This window comes from Podarcis melisellensis (genome assembly GCF_964234715.1).
Source record: "Podarcis melisellensis genome assembly, chromosome: 1".
NCBI classification, from domain to species: Eukaryota; Metazoa; Chordata; class Lepidosauria; order Squamata; family Lacertidae; genus Podarcis; species Podarcis melisellensis.
The window spans coordinates 19,968,632-19,988,275 of record NC_138528.1 but is presented as its reverse complement, the minus strand read 5'-3'; the positions used below and the strand labels follow the sequence as shown (position 1 = coordinate 19,988,275).

The 19,644-nt window shown below is 47.1% G+C and overlaps 1 protein-coding gene and 1 long non-coding RNA gene across 2 annotated transcripts in view; one reads left to right on the top strand and one right to left on the bottom strand.

Moving 5' to 3' along the window:
* Positions 1-14,472, bottom strand: part of SYNE3 (spectrin repeat containing nuclear envelope family member 3) — an 89,476-nt gene extending 75,004 nt beyond the window's left edge. The window contains exon 1 of the mRNA XM_081909975.1: positions 13,956-14,472. The gene's annotated coding sequence lies outside the window, so the exon portion shown is untranslated. The remainder of the gene's footprint in view (positions 1-13,955) is intronic.
* The window catches only part of LOC309373269, a 56,835-nt gene continuing 47,117 nt past the window's right edge, over positions 9,927-19,644 (top strand). Inside the window, exon 1 of the long non-coding RNA XR_014169924.1 lies at positions 9,927-10,052. This is a non-coding gene — a long non-coding RNA (uncharacterized lncRNA). The remainder of the gene's footprint in view (positions 10,053-19,644) is intronic.

Genomic DNA, 19,644 nt, shown 5'->3' with positions numbered 1-19,644 from the left:
CTCTGGGAGGCTCCTAACAGAACATTAAAAACACAATAAAAGATCAAACATTAAAACTTTCCTAAACTGGGCTGTTTTCAGATACCTTCTAAAAGTCAGATAGTTGTTTATTTCCTTGATGGGAGGGCGTTCCACAGTGCGGGAGCCACTACCAAGAAGGCCCTCTGCATGGTTCCCTGTAACCTCCCTTCTCGCAGTGAGGGAACAGCCAAAAGGCCCTCGGCGCTGGACCTCAATGTCTGGGCTGAACGATGGGGGTGGAGACGCTCCTTTAAGTATAGTGGGCCAAGACCATTTAGGGTTTTAAGGTCAGCACCAACACTTTGAATTGTGATTGGAAACATACTGGGAGCCAATGTAGGCCTTTCAGGAGTGGTGTTATATGGTAGTAGTAGTAATAATAATACCAAACATTCCTAGTGGTTCAGCAATAAAACTGCTAGCACATTTAGCAAAGCTAAGCAGGGTCTGGTCTGGTCTCAAATTGGATGGGCTCTGTGACTCAGCGGTTCTCAACCTGTAGGTCCCCAGATGTTGTTGGACTACAACTCCCATCACCCCTGAGCTCTGGCCTTGCTAGCTAGGGGTGATGGGAGTTGTAGTTCAACAACATCTGGGGACCCACAGGTTGAGAAAGGCTGATTAGATGATCCTTGGGGTTGCCTCCAACTCTACAATTCTCTGACTCTAACAACACCAGAAAAAAGTGATCAGACAAACATAGGAAGCTGCATTCTATCGAGTCAGACGCCTTGCTTCCTCTAGCTCAGTGTTATCTATAATGACTAGCGCAGTGTTTCCCAACCTTTTTTGGGCAAAGGCACACTTGTTTCATGAAAAAAATCTCGAGGCACACCACCATTAGAAAATGTTTAAAAAATTAACTCTGTGCCTATATTGACTATATATAAAGTAACTCTCTTTAATAGGAATCAAATAAACACAAAGAAAGTATTTTATAATTACTTTATTATGAAATAGTAAGTAAACAGAAATATGAAAAATTATAAAATACTTTATTCATTTACCTTTGAGGTTTGTCTCATGAAAGTTGCCTGTTTCTCCGTGTTTTCACGCAGGCGAACAAAATAGTCCGCATTCTGGTTTTGAAGCGAAGGGTGTTTCGTTTGGAGATGGCGTTTAAGTTTGCTTGGGACCATAGCACTGTTAGCTAGCTTTTCACCACACACCACGCACAGTGGAGTTGGTTGGTTTGCATCTCCGGTGAAAGTAAATCCAAATGAAATATAGCTTTCGCTATATTGCCTTGTGCCGGAGAATTTGCTTGAGCTAACCATCTTTGCTTTCTTTTCATGCCCACTCATACTTGGGCTCTCATCTGGCTCCAAATTTTGTTCAGAGTCCAGTTCTTTTCTTTTCAAAAACTTTTCCATCACTGCAGTATCCGGCCATCCAATTGCCACTGACAAACGGATACAGACCCCTTTTTTTTACAGCACAGCTTGCACAAATGTACACGGAACACCCTTTTCGAATTAAAACACACAGTCTCACGAGAGCAAGGAGCAGCGATTTTATATTTTACAAAAAGAAGTCGCTAGTCCTCATGGTGACAGGGTGGAAAATATTTAAAAGCAGAACCACCTTGAGGAAGGTGGAGCCATATCACATCCGGGCAGGAGGCCTAAATTGGTGGAACGCTCAGGCCCCGCTTATTCAAAGAGGACACCAGGCAGCGTCTCAGGGTATTAAGAACCCTGAGCTAGATTAATGTCCCCAAACGTCATGGTTTGTGCCAACCTACTGACACTCCACAAAGCTTCTTAACCATGTTTGTATGGAAAAAAAATGGGATGCTGCGGCTCTCCCAACCCACTAACTACCAGCATGCTTCAACACAATGCCGCGCGCGGCAAGAGCCCAGGCTTTCTGATCCAAGCCGCTTTCCTTAGCGCTTCCGGGCAAAGCCGAGCACATGCTACGAAGCGCCCACACGTGTACGAAAAGTCCTGGCTCAGCCGCGAGTTGGCGCAGGCAGATGCCGTCCTGGAGGCAAAAGCCGTCACGTGGGGATTTTCTTCCTCCCTCCTTTAAATTTGGAATGTACGGCGCGCTCTCCCTTCACGCCTAGGGGGATTCCCCCCTCCCCTTCCCGCTCTCTCTCTCTCCCTCCCTCCTTTGGCGCGCGCTCCCTTCACGCCTAGGGGGATTCCCCCCTCCCCTTCCCGCTCTCTCTCTCTCCCTCCCTCCTTTTCTCCACCCACACACCTCCTTTTACGGCTGCTCTGCGTTGCTGCGACGCTCTTCCAGTCTTTCCCTGCACCGTGGGAGGTAAGTGCTGGCTCCTGACGCGGGTGCGTGCGGCGCCCCCTCCCCCCCGACCGCCTTCCTCCCACGGCACACCAGGCAACGTCTCGCGGCACACTAGTGTGCCACGGAACACTGGTTGGGAAACACTGGACTAGCGGTAGCTTTCCAGGGTTTTAGACGGCGGATATTCCTAAGCCTTCCTTGAGATGCCAAGGATTGAACCTGGAATCTGAATGCAAAGCAGACCCTACAGCCCTTCCCTAAACGTCTATGATGCTGTTATATTTGCCTTAGAAAGCATTGCCTTTCTCTATGCAGAGTAATCAAGACCTAAAGTCTAATTTCTGCACAACATGGGCAAAGCCAGCCCACTAATTATGCCACTTGAGCCAGAAGAACAAAAAATTGCCTTGCAAAACCCAATAGGCTAGAGGGTGGGGGAAGGGATCTCGTTCTTCCATGATGCAGATTAGGCCAGAAGCAGTGCGTCCTATCATTAAAATTGGTCTGAGCTGCTTAATATAGCCAAAACGAAGAGCTCAACCTCCTGTGAGTCACTGTCTTTGCAGGAAGGCTGATGGCTTCCTGGGAGGGACTCAATTCAATTTCTTGGTTTCAGGGTGGATTTCAGTGAGTGACGAAAAGACCAGGCCTCCAGAGCCCTGATTTACACTCCTAAAATGGTGATTCATTTCTGCAAAGCACAGTGTTCTTAATAAATGACATCTGTTTGTTCCTTTCACTAACCCTGTAGGGTTGAAAGTCAGCCTTGCAGCCTACCCCTGCAAAACTGGTTTGTTCAGAAGAACCATCTGTTGTCTGAACTGGGCATCCAGATATGTAGGGCTGGCCAATGTGTGGCCCTCTAGATGCTGTTGGATGACCGCTCCATCATCCTTGACCTTTGGCCATGCTGACTGGGGCTGATGGGAGTTGGGGACCAACAACATCAGTGAGGCAACAGGGTCCGCATTCCAGACCCAGAGAGAGAAGTGTCCAGTACTGAAGACAGGGCTTGAATTGGAGTCAAAGAATCTGTTTCCAATGACAGCACAGCTAACATGGTGCCCTCCTGATGCTGTTGGACTACAACTTCCAAGAGCCTTAACCAACATAGCCAGCGGTCAGAGAAGATGGGAGCTGTAGTTAAGGATACTGGAACATTGACAACCGCCATCTTATAGGGCATGCCCTGAGGTAAATCATTTTATGCATCTATTTATGAATCGCCTTTCACATGTGACTGAAGGCCATTTGCAAACACACCACTAAGTACAGCTAAAAATTCTGAAATAGTACAGAAACACAGCTAAGTACAAATTTAAACACAATACAAAACTGACAAGTAAGGGAGAGGCCTTTTTCATCCATCTGGAACAGGTTGGCGAAAACAAGAATGTCTTCAAATGTTTCTGGAAACTACAAACAGCAGGGGTACCTAAACGGAGATGCTGTTTGGCAAAATTGGGGCAGCCACACTGAAAGTTCTGCTCTGAGTGGAGGGGACTTCTGATATTTTAGGGACATGAAGGAGAACTTTCCCCTGACAGTTGTAGTGACTTGCTAGGTATATGAGGTGTTTAGGACATGGGTAGGCAACATAGCTGTCAACTTACAGATTTGAAAATAAGGGACCAGCAGCCTTGAAAATAAGGGACCAGCAGCCAAAATAAGGGACCTGCAGCCTCACCTGTTCCAGGCACTCCAGTCTTCCTGTCCTCCTGCAGTCTGTTCAAACTCATGCTGGTAGCTTTGAGAACACTGTCCAACCAACTTTGTAACCAGAGGTTCAACTGAATAGAATCACATGCACCACAAGGCTTATGCAGCCTCAACTTAAGATGGCTCCCCAGCCTGGCTTTGCACTGCAAAGTTTGCAGCAGCACGTGCAACAAAATGGCATCCAGCATTCAAAACCCCCCTCAGCTTGCATTAACTAGCCACACACAAGGCATGCAAGCTCCACCCCCCAGTCGTTCTTAGACTTCTTTTTGGGTGAGCAACATAACCAAGCAACACAGTTGGAGCCTCCCTCCTCCCTGGCTGGCAGTGAGGGAGGGAGAGGAGCTGCTTCCTTTGAAATTTAAGGGACATCATTTAAGAGACATTTAAGGGACATCCATCAATAAGGGACAGCAGCGGGACATGGCACTGGAATAAGGGACTTTCCCTTCAAATAAGGGACACTTGACAGCTATGGTAGGCAAATTAAGGCCTGCGGGCCGGATCTGGCCCAATCGCCTTCTCAATCTGGCCCGTGGATGGTCCGGGAATCAGCATGTTTTTACATGAGTAGAATGTGTCCTATTATTTAAAATGCATCTCTGGGTTATTTGTGGGGCATAGGAATTTGGTCATTCCCCTCCCCCCCAAAAAATAGTCTGCCCCCCCATAAGGTCTGAGGGACAGTGGACTGGCCTCCGGCTGAAAAAGTTTGCTGATCCCTGTTAGGCAGTCTCTCAAGCATAGCTGTCAACCTTCCCCTTTTTTGCAGGAAATTCCCTTATTCCAGCGCTGTTTCCCGCTGCTTCCCACTGCTATCCCAGATTATTAGATATCCCATAGACTGTCCCCAGGATAGGTGAGGCTGCTGATCCCTTATTTTCAAATCTGAAAGTTGACAGCTATGCTCTCAAGTAACCTTGTCCCAAGTCTAAGGTTAATAAACTACTGTTCCCTCGCCCAAATCTCTGCATCTGAAAATTTTCCTTGCACAGATCTCCAGGGTTTTCAGGGTCCAGATTGCAAAGAGGCACCCAAGCACGGAATTCCCTACAGGCGTTTGTGCTAAACATGTGAAGGTCAGGCATGGTGGAAGGGGCACACACATGTCCCAAAGCCCCTCGTAAACTTCTTTCCATTGCATGTTCAGGCTGAGCGCTCAAAGAAGGTGTAAATATTTTTGATGGGGAAAGTGCAAAAAGCAAAAGATCGCAGGAGGTGCCACTTGGGTGACTATCAGTGGTAGATTGGTCAAACCAATCAATAAAAGGAAAAACCTTTATCAGATTTTGGGGTGTGGGTGGAATTTTTGAGAATGAGCATCCTGTGGTCAGTTTATTCTGATGAGCAAGTTAAAGGCTCCCTAAGACTTGCTGAAAAAACACTGAGGTTTCCTGCCGAGATGCAAGTCACGGAGGAAATGAGCAGTTGGTTTCTTTCAAGAGTCTATTGGCTGGAATGCTTCATGACGGTGAGCTGCTGTGAAGCTGTTGCCTCCCTGTTGTGCACATTCTAGCTTGCTACATATTGGAAGCTCCTCTGAAAACCATTAAAAATAATTGGTGACGCCGTCTCTTCTTTAAAAAGAAACAATGGCTTGTTGTGGAATCCTGGGCCAGGCCGGCACAACTTCTGAATATGTGGGTAAACTATTTAGAAGCAGGCATATATTAGAGAGGAACCATAAGGACCAGTTCTTGAGCACCTTGTCATGGATTGGCTGGATGCAAAGGAGTAGAACCCCCAGGGGAAGAAGGCTCAGAGCCAGGGGATTGGTGTTGGGATGATGATGAGTGGTTCAAGGGAGAAGGGGAAGCAGACTGTGGCCTCCTGTTGTTAAGTGTAGCTGTCCAGAAGCCCGTGAAAAGGACGTGAGTGTAACTGTCCCCACTTGCAATGTGCAGAAACTGGTATTCAGAGGCACTGCTGCCCCCAACAGTGGAGATTGAACACAGGTACCATGGCTGATAGCCACTGATAACTTTATCCTCCACAAATCTGTCAAATCACGGGAGGAATCTGTGGCTAGCCAAGGAGGGGCCAAATGAGGATCCAACGTGCCAGGGGGTTCAGCTGGGAATGCAAGCTGCGCCTCCAGAACCCAAGGAAAGCCTTTTCGGCAAGGCCTGACATGCTGCTGTGTAAACACGGGGCTTGGCTTCTCCTCCGGCGGCAGATAAAAGAGAAGAGCAGATGGCTTAAAAGGGAACGCAACACACTGTGGCAGAGAGGAAAGGATGCAGCTAATTCCCTGGGAATTAAATCCCTCACATTGAGAGTTTTAGAAGCAAGAAGAAGAAGAAAGGCTGGGGACGAAACTGAATTCGGCAGAACTCTCCCAAGGAAAAAGTGGAAGGTGTTGCACGGAGAGAAACTACAAGCCTGTGTGCTGCTTTTGAGTTTGGGGAAGGGAATCACGAAAAGATGGGTGGGTAAAGGGATTAAGGGTGTGTCTGTAAGGAAGCTGGTTCTTGCTTGTGCTTCGGCTCCTAGTGCAGGAGTGTAAACTCTTAAGAGCAGGAGCACCAGAGAACCTCACGCCTATAGTTCTCTTGCAGCTTGTATCCCAGCCAGTTCTCCCTACCCATCAAGTTCAGTACTGGTGTCTCTGACGTCCTCCTGATGTTTTGGACCACAACTGCCAACAGCTCCAGCCAAACCATTGTCTGGTTGGGGCTGATGGGAACTATAGTCCAAAATAGTTTGATTATTTATACCCCACTCATCTGGTTGGTTTCCCACCGCCACTCTGGGTGGCTCTAAATGGTTCCACTAAATGGCTCAGGAGCTCCATGGCTACAGATAGGGGCCTTTTCCATCTGGAAATGCCAGGGATTGGACCTGGGGCATTCTGCATACAAAGCATGCAAACCCATATCATTCTCCTAACCCTTCTCTCTCTTTGGCGATCACTCGTAGCCGAAGAAGATTGTCTTCCATAAACACGGTTTTAAGGATTCCGTAAGTGACTGTGGAGGCCAATTCTGGATCCGCACGTCTTTCCACAGTGAGGACATTGGTTTCCGGGTGGGAGTTGATCACGGTGTGGATTTGCCAAGCGTGTCTTCCTCCTCACACGTTTCTCACTTGTGTCCTGAGTTCAAGTGTCTTCAAAGCCCACAACACCTTTGGTTAAGACGGTTCTCCAACTGGAGCGCTCACAGGCCAGTGTTTCCCAGTTGTCAGTGTTTATACTACATTTTTTTAGATTTGCCTTGAGACAAGCCTCTTTTCTGACCACCAGCAACTCATACTGCTTACAACACACCCTCCCTGTTGTATATGTAAATCCACTTAAAGGTTATGCTCCATGCAACTCATGAAGCAGAGAGTTGTCCACTAATGATATAATAAGGCTGCTTGTTTTTAAGATGCCCCAAGACTCAGTTTGACCCCATGGCAGCTGTCTACCTTGCAATGCCAAACTGCTTATTTCTCTTTAGATACAGGTCCCCCCAGCACCAGTGTGTAAGAACATAAGAAGAGCCTGCTGGATCAGGCCCATCTAGTCCAGCATCCTGTTCTTAGAGCGGCAAACCAGGCAAACCAGCAAACAGGACCCAAACCCAAGTACACTCTCCCCTCCTCCTGTGGTTTCCAGCCACTGGTTATTCAGAAGCAATACTGGCTCCAACCCTGGTGGCAGAGTCCAGCCGTCATAGCTAACTGGCTACTGTGAAATGTGTCACAGAGCTGTCGCTAGCCACTAAGCTCCTTTTCTGGCTCTCCAGAACCATCGAGCAAAACCCTTTGCCTAGCTCTAGAAACACCTGTTGAAGATCACTGCCCGTTGGTGAATCCTCAGGTTAAACAAAAGTTGGTAGCCTTTTCCAGCTAATACCACACAACAGGACTGTGTTACAAAGAGGTGTGTTAATAAAAGGGTGTTGCTGGATTTCAGCCGCAGGCAGCAGGGCCAATAGCCAGGGATCATAGATCTGTAGAGTTGGAAGTGACAACGATACGATAATCTTTATTGTTATTGTCCCATACAGAACAACGAAATTGAAAAATCTACATAAAACATTCAAAACTCAACAAGCCTGCTATCCCAGCTATCCCAACTTGGTTAGCCCCCTAAAAACTCTGATACCCCATTTTTAAATACAATATACTCCCTTACACTGTGTTTAAAACCAAAATCGTGTTTTGGTAGAAACTGTTTCTCAGGTGGCTAGTCCTAGTCTTTATAACCCTGTACCTCCCACCACCTGGGACGCAGGTGGCGCTGTGGGTTAAAGCCTCAGCGCCTAGGACTTGCTGATCGAAAGGTTGGCGGTTCGAATCCCTGCGGCGGGGTGCGCTCCCGCTGCTCAGTCCCAGCGCCTGCCAACCTAGCAGTTCGAAAGCACCTCCGGGTGCAAGTAGATAAATAGGGACCGCTTACCAGCGGGAAGGTAAACGGCGTTTCCGTGTGCGGCTCTGGCTCGCCAGAGCAGCGGTGTCACGCTGGCCACGTGACCCGGAAGTGTCTCCGGACAGCGCTGGCCCCTGGCCTCTTAAGTGAGATGGGCGCACAACCCCAGAGTCTGTCAAGACTGGCCCGTACGGGCAGGGGTACCTTTACCTACCTTTACCTTTACCTTCTTCCAGAAGGCAGAAGCTGAAAGAGATCATTTCCGGGGTATGCACTATCCTGCGCTATCTCTGCAGCTTTCTTATGGCACCTGGAAGCATAGATTTGATCCAAGGTGGGAAGAGTGAAATCGGTTATAAATAATTCATTCGAACAAACCCTGACTCCCCTCCAGTGAGCTTTCAGCATCTGCACGCGCCACCATCTTGGAAACTTGGGCCACCCATCTGGTCCAACCCTCTGCAATGCAGGAATCTTTCTCCCAATGTGGTGCTCAAACCCAAGACCTTGAGATCAAGCGTCTCACGCTCTACCAACTGAGCTATCTAAGGTGGGAGCTGCAGTTCAACAACAGTCCAAGAGACACACATCCCTCCCACCCTGGCCCTAATAAAAGGAACATATTGAGTGGCCTCTCTAAGTCCACAAATCGAAAAGGCTGTTGGCTGTCTTTCCCTCTGCACAAAAGAGCTGGATGGTTTGGCATGAATGCTTTGAAGCTGGCCAATGGCAAGCAATTTATTCTGCCCTCCTCTTGTTTCCCTGCTGAATCGGGTGGGTCTTCCATGCCCAGCCTCTTTCGTGCAGGCGCCTCCCTTTCTGGAAAGAGATATTTTGTTTATCCCTTGCAGAGACAGGCCCACCAAGCAGCCGCCAGTGGGAAGGCACCAAAGAGTGCCAACAACACACGTCTACGATGCAAAAAGGTCATCACGTGCTGGGCTGTAATTATACCCCGGAGAGCAGCTCTTTTGGCGGTTTAACTCTGCAGAGGCACAAGCCAAGACTTGTCCACAATGCTAATGGGTGGATAATGAACGTGTTTCACTCGGAGGACAAGCCATAGTGTTACAATAATCTGATGGACAAAATGTTAACATGTTTCTCCACCCGTCGCTCCCCCCTTTAGGTCCTACCTGGAGCCATTAATAAAGACGTAAAGGCAGAGGCTTCAGGAGGGCTCCTGAAACTACCGGTAATTAATGCCTGCTTCTACTTGGCATTAAGAAGAATGCTGAGCATTTAAACAGGGGATTTCAAATTGCTCTATGTATATCATCTCAATGATCTTTAGAACAGGTAATGAGGGGGGAATTAAATCGATGCAAAACAGCAAAACCCTAAAAATAAGTAGTCTGCAATACATAAACGTATGCATTTAATGCTGCAATTAAAACACACTTTAATAAAATTAAAGCAGCAGTTCCATGCACACCCATACTGTACCTGAAGCACTGAATGCAGTAGGATTGCCTAATGCACTAACTTCTTAGCATTCTTCAGTCGCCTCTAAGGTGAGGTGCCTATTCGACTGCTTCAGTCTGCAGACTTGCACCTTTTGCAAAGGCCATATATTGTTCATTCTGCATTTGGAGTCAGTCCCTTACTGTGGTCATCCTTTGGAACTCCCTGCCAATTGACATTAAGAAGGTGCCCTTGCTGTTTTGCTTTAGAGACCTGCTGAAAATGCTTACCCAGACAGGTAATTTAGTTACCTATATTCATTCTAAAGTTGTATTGATTTTCATCTGTGTTTGCATGGTGTTTGTTTTATGTACATTTGTTTTTCATTGCTTTCTGGGTTTTAGCTGTGTTTCACTTTGGACAGCTTTTTGATTAAGCACTTAAATAATCCAAACAAACCAACAATGCCTTTGTACTCATTGCATTGGAAGGCTAGAACGGGCTCACTTTTTGCTGAGCAGCCAGCCAGCACACTACCTTTGCATTGTCCCTTATATCTCCCTAAGGGAAGATATATGTGTTTAATATTTAAATATTCTGTTGGGAGCCACCCAGGGTGGCTGGGGAAACCCAGCCAGATGGGTGGGGTATAAATAATAAATTGGCCCAGGCACAATTAGCAATGCTGGTGTCTAATCACAGAAGGCAAACAGGTGTGATTGGAGAAGTTTCTCCACCAACATCTACCTGTGTTTTCCCACAGCTATATACTTGCACCTTGCACGAGCAACCTAAGTATCTTGTTTTCAGTTTATGCTTATGCTGCAACTTACAAATATTATTCAAATTAGGAAAGGTAGGCAAAGGAAACAAGAACATGGTTGGAAACTGCCCGTTTTCCTCATGTTTTCAAAAGTAAGGTGGATCATAAGGCTAAAACATTGTGTTTTCTTGGGAACACTGTAAATTAGAACGAGAGCAAAAAATTATCAAGGGTTGTATTCAACTAACTTTTACTCAGAATAGACAAACTGAAATTAATGGGCCTAAATTAGTAGTCATGGCCATTGATTTTGGTGGGTCTTCTCTAAATAAAAACTGGAGACATATATAGGACAATTGCATGTTGATCCCACTGTCCCTTTCTGCACACCAGAAAGGATGGAGCTGGAATGAGAGCTGTGCTTCAGTGGTCAAGCAGCTCAGGCTGTACATAGCAGCTGAAGGCTCCATCCCTAGTTCAGAACAGGTGTATCCCTGTGCCTCCCCTCCTCCCGAGTCACTTCACATGCTGCTAGGCAGACACTTCTGCACCTGCTCTGCGGTTCCTGCTCAACTGTCTCCTCTGCGGGTGGGTCTGTCAGACAGCCACAAACCCAGGCAGCTGGTAGGGGGACCTCCAGTCCAAGGAATCCTAGGAACTGGAGTTTGCTAAGGGTGGTGGGAAACTGTACCTCTGTGAAGAGTAGACTACAGTGGGCTGGGGTGTGTGTATGTGCTTTAAGTGTATGGTGTGCACACAGCTCATCCTCTGGCCAAGCAGGGATTTGACCCCTGTACCAAATTGCACCCTTCTATCCACTGAAAGAGCAGCGGCACTGGAACATACATACAGTGGTACCTCTAGTTGCGGACACAATGCGTTCCAGGGTGCCGTTCGCACCCCGAAAAGTCCGTAACCAGAGCGGCACTTCTGCGCAAGCGCAGAGTGCAATAGAGCACTTCTGTGCATGCACAAAGCACACAGAATGCTTCTGCACACGTGCGCATGGTGAAACCCGGAAGTATACACTTCCAGGTTTGCCGCATTCTCAAGCCGAAAAGACGCAACATGAGGTATGACTGTACATAAAAGCTCGCAGGATCAGGCCAATGGTCCATATAATCCAGCATCCTGTTCTCACAGTAGCCGAGCAGATGCTGCTGTTGCTTCCAGCAACTACCGTTCAGAGACACTGCTACCTCCAACTGGGGAGGAAGAGTTTTATCTTTCACAAATTTGGCTAATCCTCTTTTAAAGCCATCTACATTGGTAACCATTAGCGGCTGATAGTGAGTTCCATAGCCTGCCGATCAGAAGGTCAGAGGTTCGAATCTGCACGGTGGGGTGAGCTTCCGTTGCTCTGTCCCAGCTCCTGCCAACCTAGCAGTTTGAAAGCACACCAGTACAAGTACCGGTAGATAAATAGGTACTGCTGTGGTGGGAAGGTAAAAGGCGTTTCCATACACTCTGGTTTCTGTCACGGTGTTGCAGAAGCAGTTTAGTCATGCTGGCCACATGACCCGTAAAGCTAGCTGTGGACGAACACCAGCTCTCTTGGCCCTGAAAGCGAGATAAGCACCGCACCCCATAGTCGCCTTTGACTGGGCTTAACCATCCAGGAGTCCTTTAACTTTTTTACCTTTTTAGTTTAACTATGTGGTGCATAAAGAAGTACTACAGAGGTTCTCTCTCTGCCACCTCCCCTTCCAGCTTTCCTAAGAGTCAAAGGTTTCAAGTTACTTTGGGAGGAATCCTGACTACTGCATTTGACATTTTGAAGGGACGTGTGCCAGCCCATTTCAGACCAAGGAATTATTAACTTGCTTTTGCACCCATGAAGGCACCAAGTCATGATTTCCCCACTCGCATGCTAAGTAGAGCAAATATAACTATTTTAGGATGAAGTGAAAATGGTTCTTAAGATTCGCGACCCCTACAGACAGGTGGCAAAATTTAGGTGGAGGGGATTTGCCAAATATTCTCCAGAACAATTGTAGGTAGAACATGAGACTCTTAATCTCAGGGTCTTGGGTTCGAGTCCCATGTAGGGCAAAAGATTACTGCATTGCCAGGGGTTAGACTAGATGACCCTCGTGGTCCCTTCCAACCCTGCAATTCTATGATGGAACTACTGGATTATAGGGAATTACAACAAAGGGCTGCAGCTCAAAGGTAGAGGAAGTGATCTGTATGCCGAAGCCCCCTCCCCGCCCCATTCCGATCCCCGGTGCTGGAGGAGGAAGAAGCGGAAGAAAATGAACAGAAAAATATATTCGAGTCAGTTAATTCTGAATGAAACTCTGTTGTTAGTGTCTATTGGTCAGGGAGCTAAGAGAAGAGGGCTGGGAGGAGCTCAGACCGAGGCCGTCCCTTCTTTCGGTAGTATTAAAACAAAAATAAACAGTTACTTCTGGACCCACAACTACGCCTGAAATTCTCCACTGACGGAAAAATGAGGGAGGAGGATTTCGCCAAATGTCGGAGGCGGAACAGAAGTTACTTTTTCGGAGAACACCCCCCACTCCGCACACACAGCAACAAAACTATCAGGAAATGTATCTCTGAGAAAATAGCGGCCCAGCTGTTAAAATATATTCTCTCTCTCTCTAAAAAAAGGCGCCTTTTCCCAGAGGCTCCTCCTTCCACGAACTATAAATAAACCGCTACATTGTGTACAATACAAGGAGGCAATTGCACAACCGGCCCCTTTCTGCCAGCGCCCCTCGCTCCCCCGCCCCATCTCTGTTCATCGCATTTTTCAGTTTCTGTTTTACAGAAAGATCTACTTTGTGAAACCAAAGACTAGCTGTCACCCGATACAAGAAAGTCCCCCTCTCCATTTGCTTTTCCATAGCGCACCGCGAGTGCCGCATGCAGCACCTCCGCCTGCAGCCCTAAAGGACACCCGGAGACCTCCTTCCAACATGCAGAGGCAGTTAGGATCCGCGCCGCGCGCAAACCGCTTCCACCGCTAAATAATCTATCTATGCGGCAGCGGGGAATCTAATAGTAATCGCAATCGATACATTATTAGCGTCCGGAAACACAGCCGGTGGTGACGCTGCCCCGCGCCGCTTCGAAAAGTTCCCAGGCTTCAGCCTTAAAACTGGGAGGGGACCTAGTGGCGACACCCAGCTCGGGGTGGGATTTCCCCGTCTGCACTTTTAGCGCGCGAGACGACCGCTAGATCCCGAGGAGGGCAGACTGGGCGGGGGGGGGGCATGAAAAGTTTTGCTTGCCTATCTCCGAGGAAGCGAGGGAGATGAGCCCCGTCAAGGGAAGAAGGGGGCACCCAGTTGCCAGCAGCCGGTGCCCCCGAACCGAGGCTGAGGGTGGCGCCATCGCCTGTCAAAGTGACCGCAAAGGCGAGCTCCGGCCGCGCGGCCGAGGGAAGCCCCGCTGTGGGTCGTCCAAAGTCAGCCCGAGCGCGCCACTCACCTAAAAGGCATGGAGAGACGGAGGGAGCGCGCGAGGATCCCGGTGCAGAGGAGGCTCCTGCAGCAAAATAAAGGCAGTCGGCAGCCGGAGGGCTCCAGGACCCGGAGCTGCGGCGGGGCCGTCGATGGCGTTGCCGGAGACTCCTCCCTCTGGGCCTCGCTCTCTCCGCCTTCGCCGCCGCTTGCCCTGCCTGCGATCGGCCGGGCTCATCGCTCCGCTCTGCAGAGCGCTGCGCAAAGGCGCGGCGGACAGGTGTCCGGGGACGCTTTGGCTGAGCGCGCCCCGGGATCGGAGGTGCGGGGCGCTTGCTGCAGATCTTATCTTCCGGGGTCGCTGGGATGGCGGCGGTGGGGGCTTGTGTTATGTAAGCGCGTCAGGAGGGACTGCTTAAGAGGCCGGACGAGGCTTATGCAATGGCCAGATGCTCCCTAGGGGTCGAGGCTTGCAGTTGCGGGAACGAGTTTATATACCAAAATCACATAGACTGCATTGGCACGATGGCGCCTTTGAACTTCACGCCGCCTCCCCCTCTTAGCCATGGCGTTTTGCGCGTTCAAGGTTGCCGCATTCAAAAACACAAGGGGTGCGGGTTAGTTTGGCCCGTTGCAATTTGGTTTGGCTTTCCTTGCTGGAATCGCGTAACCACAGTAACTTTATACGGGGCGCCTTTCCCTCCCTACACACGCAGGGCGCACCACACCAGTCATGGGCATAGCCGGGGGGGGGGCAGCTCCCCCCCCCGCATCAAGAAAATAAAAATACTTACCTAAAAGTAGAAATAATCAAAGTACATTGAAATGAACTCTGAGATACCACAATCTCCCTCCCTAGCGAACATTTCCCTAGAAAAAGGTCAGTGCCTGCTTTTGTTTCACTGATACATGGAGCATGTAATTTTGTTTATTGTAAAACAAAGCAAAACTATCCCACAGTATGAAACAAACTATAGGCAGCATATAAACATCAACCCAAATCCTCTCAAAAGAGCCAGTTAATCTCCCCCCCTAATTTTTTTATTCATTTTATAACACAACTAAACAACACAAACAGAAAACAAACAATACAAACAAATTATTGTCTTATCCTTATTTTTTCTAAACATTGTTAGGTGAGCTTCCCCAAGTCCCCCCTATCTCATTTTCATTTTACCTCATCTTTAGCAGTTTACATATATCATAATTTTTAACCATTTTTTTATCACACTGTTACCATAAAAATCTTCACATTTTATCACTTACAAATAATACTATTTTAAAATACACTATCTTCCACTTCTAACCCTACAGCCTATATCCACTTCCAAAGCTATTCTAGGATTTAAAAATTAACATATTTTTTCAAATATTCTTTAAACTTCTTCCAATCTTCTAAAAGAGCCAGTTGATCTTTACTAGTATTAAAGTTTAGGTCAGAGGTTTTCAACCTTTTGAGTCCACAGCTCCCTTGACCAACTACGTCCTTTCTGGGGCACCCCTGTGGGGCTCAGGAGCCCACTTACGTCACCCCTTGCCCGCAAAGCTGGCAGCCTCTCACCCTTTTTCAAACACCTTCCTTTGTGGAGTGTTCCCTCAGCCTCCTCTCCTCTCCCCTTTCCTTGGGTGTCCTCTGGGCAACTGCTGTCCCTTGTCTCTGAGCTCCCCCCCCCACCCCAAAGAGAGGTGCCTCCTCATCCTGCCCCACAGGGGCCTGGGAAGCACCCCCTGGCCAGCCCCAGAGGCACCATTCACCTGGGGAGCTTGTGGCCAGGGCTGCTCCAACAAACACCTGTGCAAGCCTTTGGGAGGCAGAGACGCAAGAGGGCATCAGAGGAGGGAGGGAAGGAAAGAGGGACAGAGGCTGGTGTTGCCCATGGCACCCCTGACCATCATTCAAGGCACCTCAGGGTGCCACAGCACACTGGTTGAAAACCACTGGTTTAGGTAAATGGAACTGATTTTGGTGTCTTAAAAGCAATGGTGCCCTAAAATGCATCTTTGCTGAGGGAGTTCCACAAGCGCGGTCCTACAAGAAAGAAAAAAATCTCTTTCAGGTAGCAAAACGTCTGGCTGAAAGGACACTCCAATAAGGGCTTCATTTCAAGCTCTCAGTTGACAGGCAGAAAGTGGTCATTCTGATGAATTTAAAAATATAATAGTGGAAAGTTGCTGTCAACATTTACAGCCTAAATCTAAATAAGTCTTTCTTTCTGTGGAATCAAGGGAATTGTGGTTCTCTGGGAGGGGGCTGCTAGAATTCTGCACAGCTCCACTAAACTGTGATTTCCAGTATTTTGGGGGCAATCTGTGACAAAGTGGTGCAAAAGTAACATAACATACATTTGAAATATAGATGCATGCCTTGCTCGTGCAATCCCATGTGTGTCAACTCAGAAGTAAGCTCTCAGGTAAGTGTACACAGTTCAACCTCATTTTTTGATACAGCAGGAATACGTTTGCAGAGCTGTAACATTAAAAACAAACAAAACACTTATGTGTACAATAGTATTCTCTTTTATTCATATCCATGGTGGGATAAAAGTGGAAAAGGAGATGAAAATGACAAAAACATACAAACATTTTTTGAGGTCCCCATCTGACTTGAATTAATTAAGTTAATTAATAGTAATTTATAGACAGCCCCGTTCCATAGACTCAGAAAGTCAATAAAAAATGTGTGCTCAAAATATCTTGTTGCAGTCAGATTAATACAAACTATTAGTACTAAAACACCATCTGCCCGCCAGCTTAACTCCAGCTGTTGAATGAATCCCAGGCTATGTAAAAGGAGCTTTCAGAAGATCCCTCTGAAAAATGGATACTTTAGCCCTGCAGGGTTGCTTTACAACACCAGAAAAGGTAGAAGATGTCATGTTGATCCAGAAGACAAAACTGCGTATTAGAGCATTCAACTTTACTAAAGTGTGTACACTATTTGGCCTAATAAAAGGGCATCATGTTAATGCGGGTTTTTGGAATTACAGTGGTACCTCGAGTTACATACACTTCAGGTTACATACGCTTCCGCTAACTCAGAAATGACACCTCGGGTTAAGAACTTTGCTTCAGGATGAGAACAGAAATCGTGCTCTGGTGGCGCGGCAGCAGCGGGAGGCCCCATTAGCTAAAGTGGTGTTTCAGGTTAAGAACAGACCTCCGGAACGAATTAAGTACTTAACCCGAGGTACCCCTGTATAACATTATGAGGGGTAGCTTCACTGCCCACCCCCATTTTGTATTTTTCCTAATTCATGACCAAGAGAAAATTCACACTGGCTCTTTTTTGCATGTCACACTAGGTCAGTTTATTTTAGACCATGGCTTAATCGTGAACATGCTTCCTGTCCCCTCACAGCTGCTTGCTCATGACACAAACCAACCACAGTACATCTTGTTGTGTTGTGTGAACTCAGAATACGTTTTTTTCTTTGTTTCAAACAAACCATAAGCAATCCATGCAAGTGGTGATGGTGCGGCAAGTTCACAATTAGGTCATGGTTTAAAACAAAGTGGCTCAGTGTGATGGGTGAACCGTCAGTGGTAACTACCAACTCGCCTCTGTTTACTGTTGCTCTGTTTATGGTGATCTGAATGCTCTTTATGGGATGAACTTTGGTGCCATTCTGTGCAGCCAAATAAGCATTTTATAATTACATTTCTGGGATGAACAAGGCTCCGTGAAGCCACCTCAAGGAATTTTGTTTAAGGGCCATATTCAACTGAAGCTTGGCACTTTTATGTTCCATCGATTTCAGTGAGAGGCCCCAGGAGCAGAACTCTCCCAGTGTTGAAATCAAAGGGTCCTGAAAGGCTCTTTAGTGTGGTTGGATAATCGCCAGACTTACGAGACACAGATTCTTAAGGAGCATGTTACATTAAGGCAGTGAGTGACACACAACACCTGACTTTCCACAGGACCCTACTCTGCCTGTACTACCAGCCAGTTTTAATCCTATATAGCAGCTGTCCAGACTTTAAATAGTCCAATTGTCACAAATGGAATGGTGAGCATAGGAAACATGCTGTGTTAGCAGCCAGCACATCATTTCCCTCGTCTTCTGCCCTTAATAGAAGCAAACGGTAGCTGTGCTGAATTGATGACATTTTTATTGTCCCCTTTTTCCAAGAAGCATGGGACAGTGTGCTTGGGTCTGCCCCTTCTACTGGCTAGGGATAGGGAACCCACATAACTCCAGATGTTTCACAACATCTGGAGGGCCACAGGTTTCCCATCTCTTGATTCACCCATTATTACTATTTGTCCTGTCGCCAGTTGCCCCCCGCAGAAGATGAACTCAATGGTTGTCCATTTGCTCTCCCAGATGAATTTCCTTTTTGCTTTCAACTTAGTGCAGGCTTCCCATCTAAAAAGTTTTATTGGGATGATTGTCTCCGTCCCTGGGCTAAGCTCAAGGTCATGCAACTGAAATGGGCAGACATTCTTGCAGTGTTTATACGTGTCTCTGCTCCCTTCCTCTTGTTACTTCATCATAACATTTTAGATTTTGACCTTTTCTTTAAAGGACAACCACCACCACCATGTTCGATAGAGAGATACATACATAATACACAAATGCATTATAAATGTTGAAGTTGCAACAAATGTACTTGGAGAACCAATTCTGTCCATGAATTACACAGTTCTCACTTTTAAAAACCATTTATTTCCCCTCAAGGAGAGAGGAGGAAGGACATCCTGTCTTTTGTCATACTGGCTGTGATCTAGACACATTGTTTCCCCCAAAGAATCCTGGGTACTATAGTTTGTTACAGGTGCTGACAGTTGTTAGGAGACTGGGATTCGGGTGGCGCTGTGTCGTAAGCATATCAGTGAAAGTAGATAAATAGGTACCACTGTGGCGGGAAGGTAAATGGCAATTCCATGTGCTCTGGTTTCCGTCATGGTGTTCCGTTGCACCAGAAGCGGTTTAGTCATGCTGGCCACATGATCGGAAAGCTGTCTGTGGACAAACACCACCTCCTTCAGCCTGAAAGCTAGATGAGCGCTGCAACTTAACTGTCCAGGGGTCTTTTACCTTTACCTTCTAGAAGTGCCTCTAGCTAATTGGTTTCCATGGAAACATATTTGCCCCTAGTTTGCATAAAAAATGGGATATCTAACAGACATTCAACAAATGAAACTGAATGAATCATTTTACCCATTCGTCTCCAGAGACAGATGCCAACAGCAAAAAAGGTTAGAGGGCACCTTGAGAGTCATTTAAATCCAAAACCGTATAAATGATAACTGTGTTTTATATATTCCTTGGCTTTTAATCATGGGAGGGTGGAGACTGAGCTGGCATCGCCACTTGAAATGTGTGGAATTGAACTCTAAACTTGTCTATACCACATTACGTGTCTCTATCTCCATTCAACAGTGTTATCAGGTTAACTGACAAAGTTGCAGCTGGAATGATGAATGAGCCCAGTAGTTAAACCATCTAGTTGCCTGGCCAACTAAACAATGCAGAGATCATCTCTGAGTTTTATGCTGTACCTGTACAAATCCTGGGAGGAATAGCAATGATTTAGGGTGGTAAGCTTAAATTAATAGGTACATTTTCTTCTTTTGTTCTTTTTCAGCATGCATTTCTCTTCTCTAGCTGGCAGGCTACTCTGGGATGGGCGTTGCATTTTCCTGCATTTCCCGCGATAAGAGTGCCCAAGAGAATGGATAGGAATGACTAAACAATTTTTTAAAAAATCTGCTA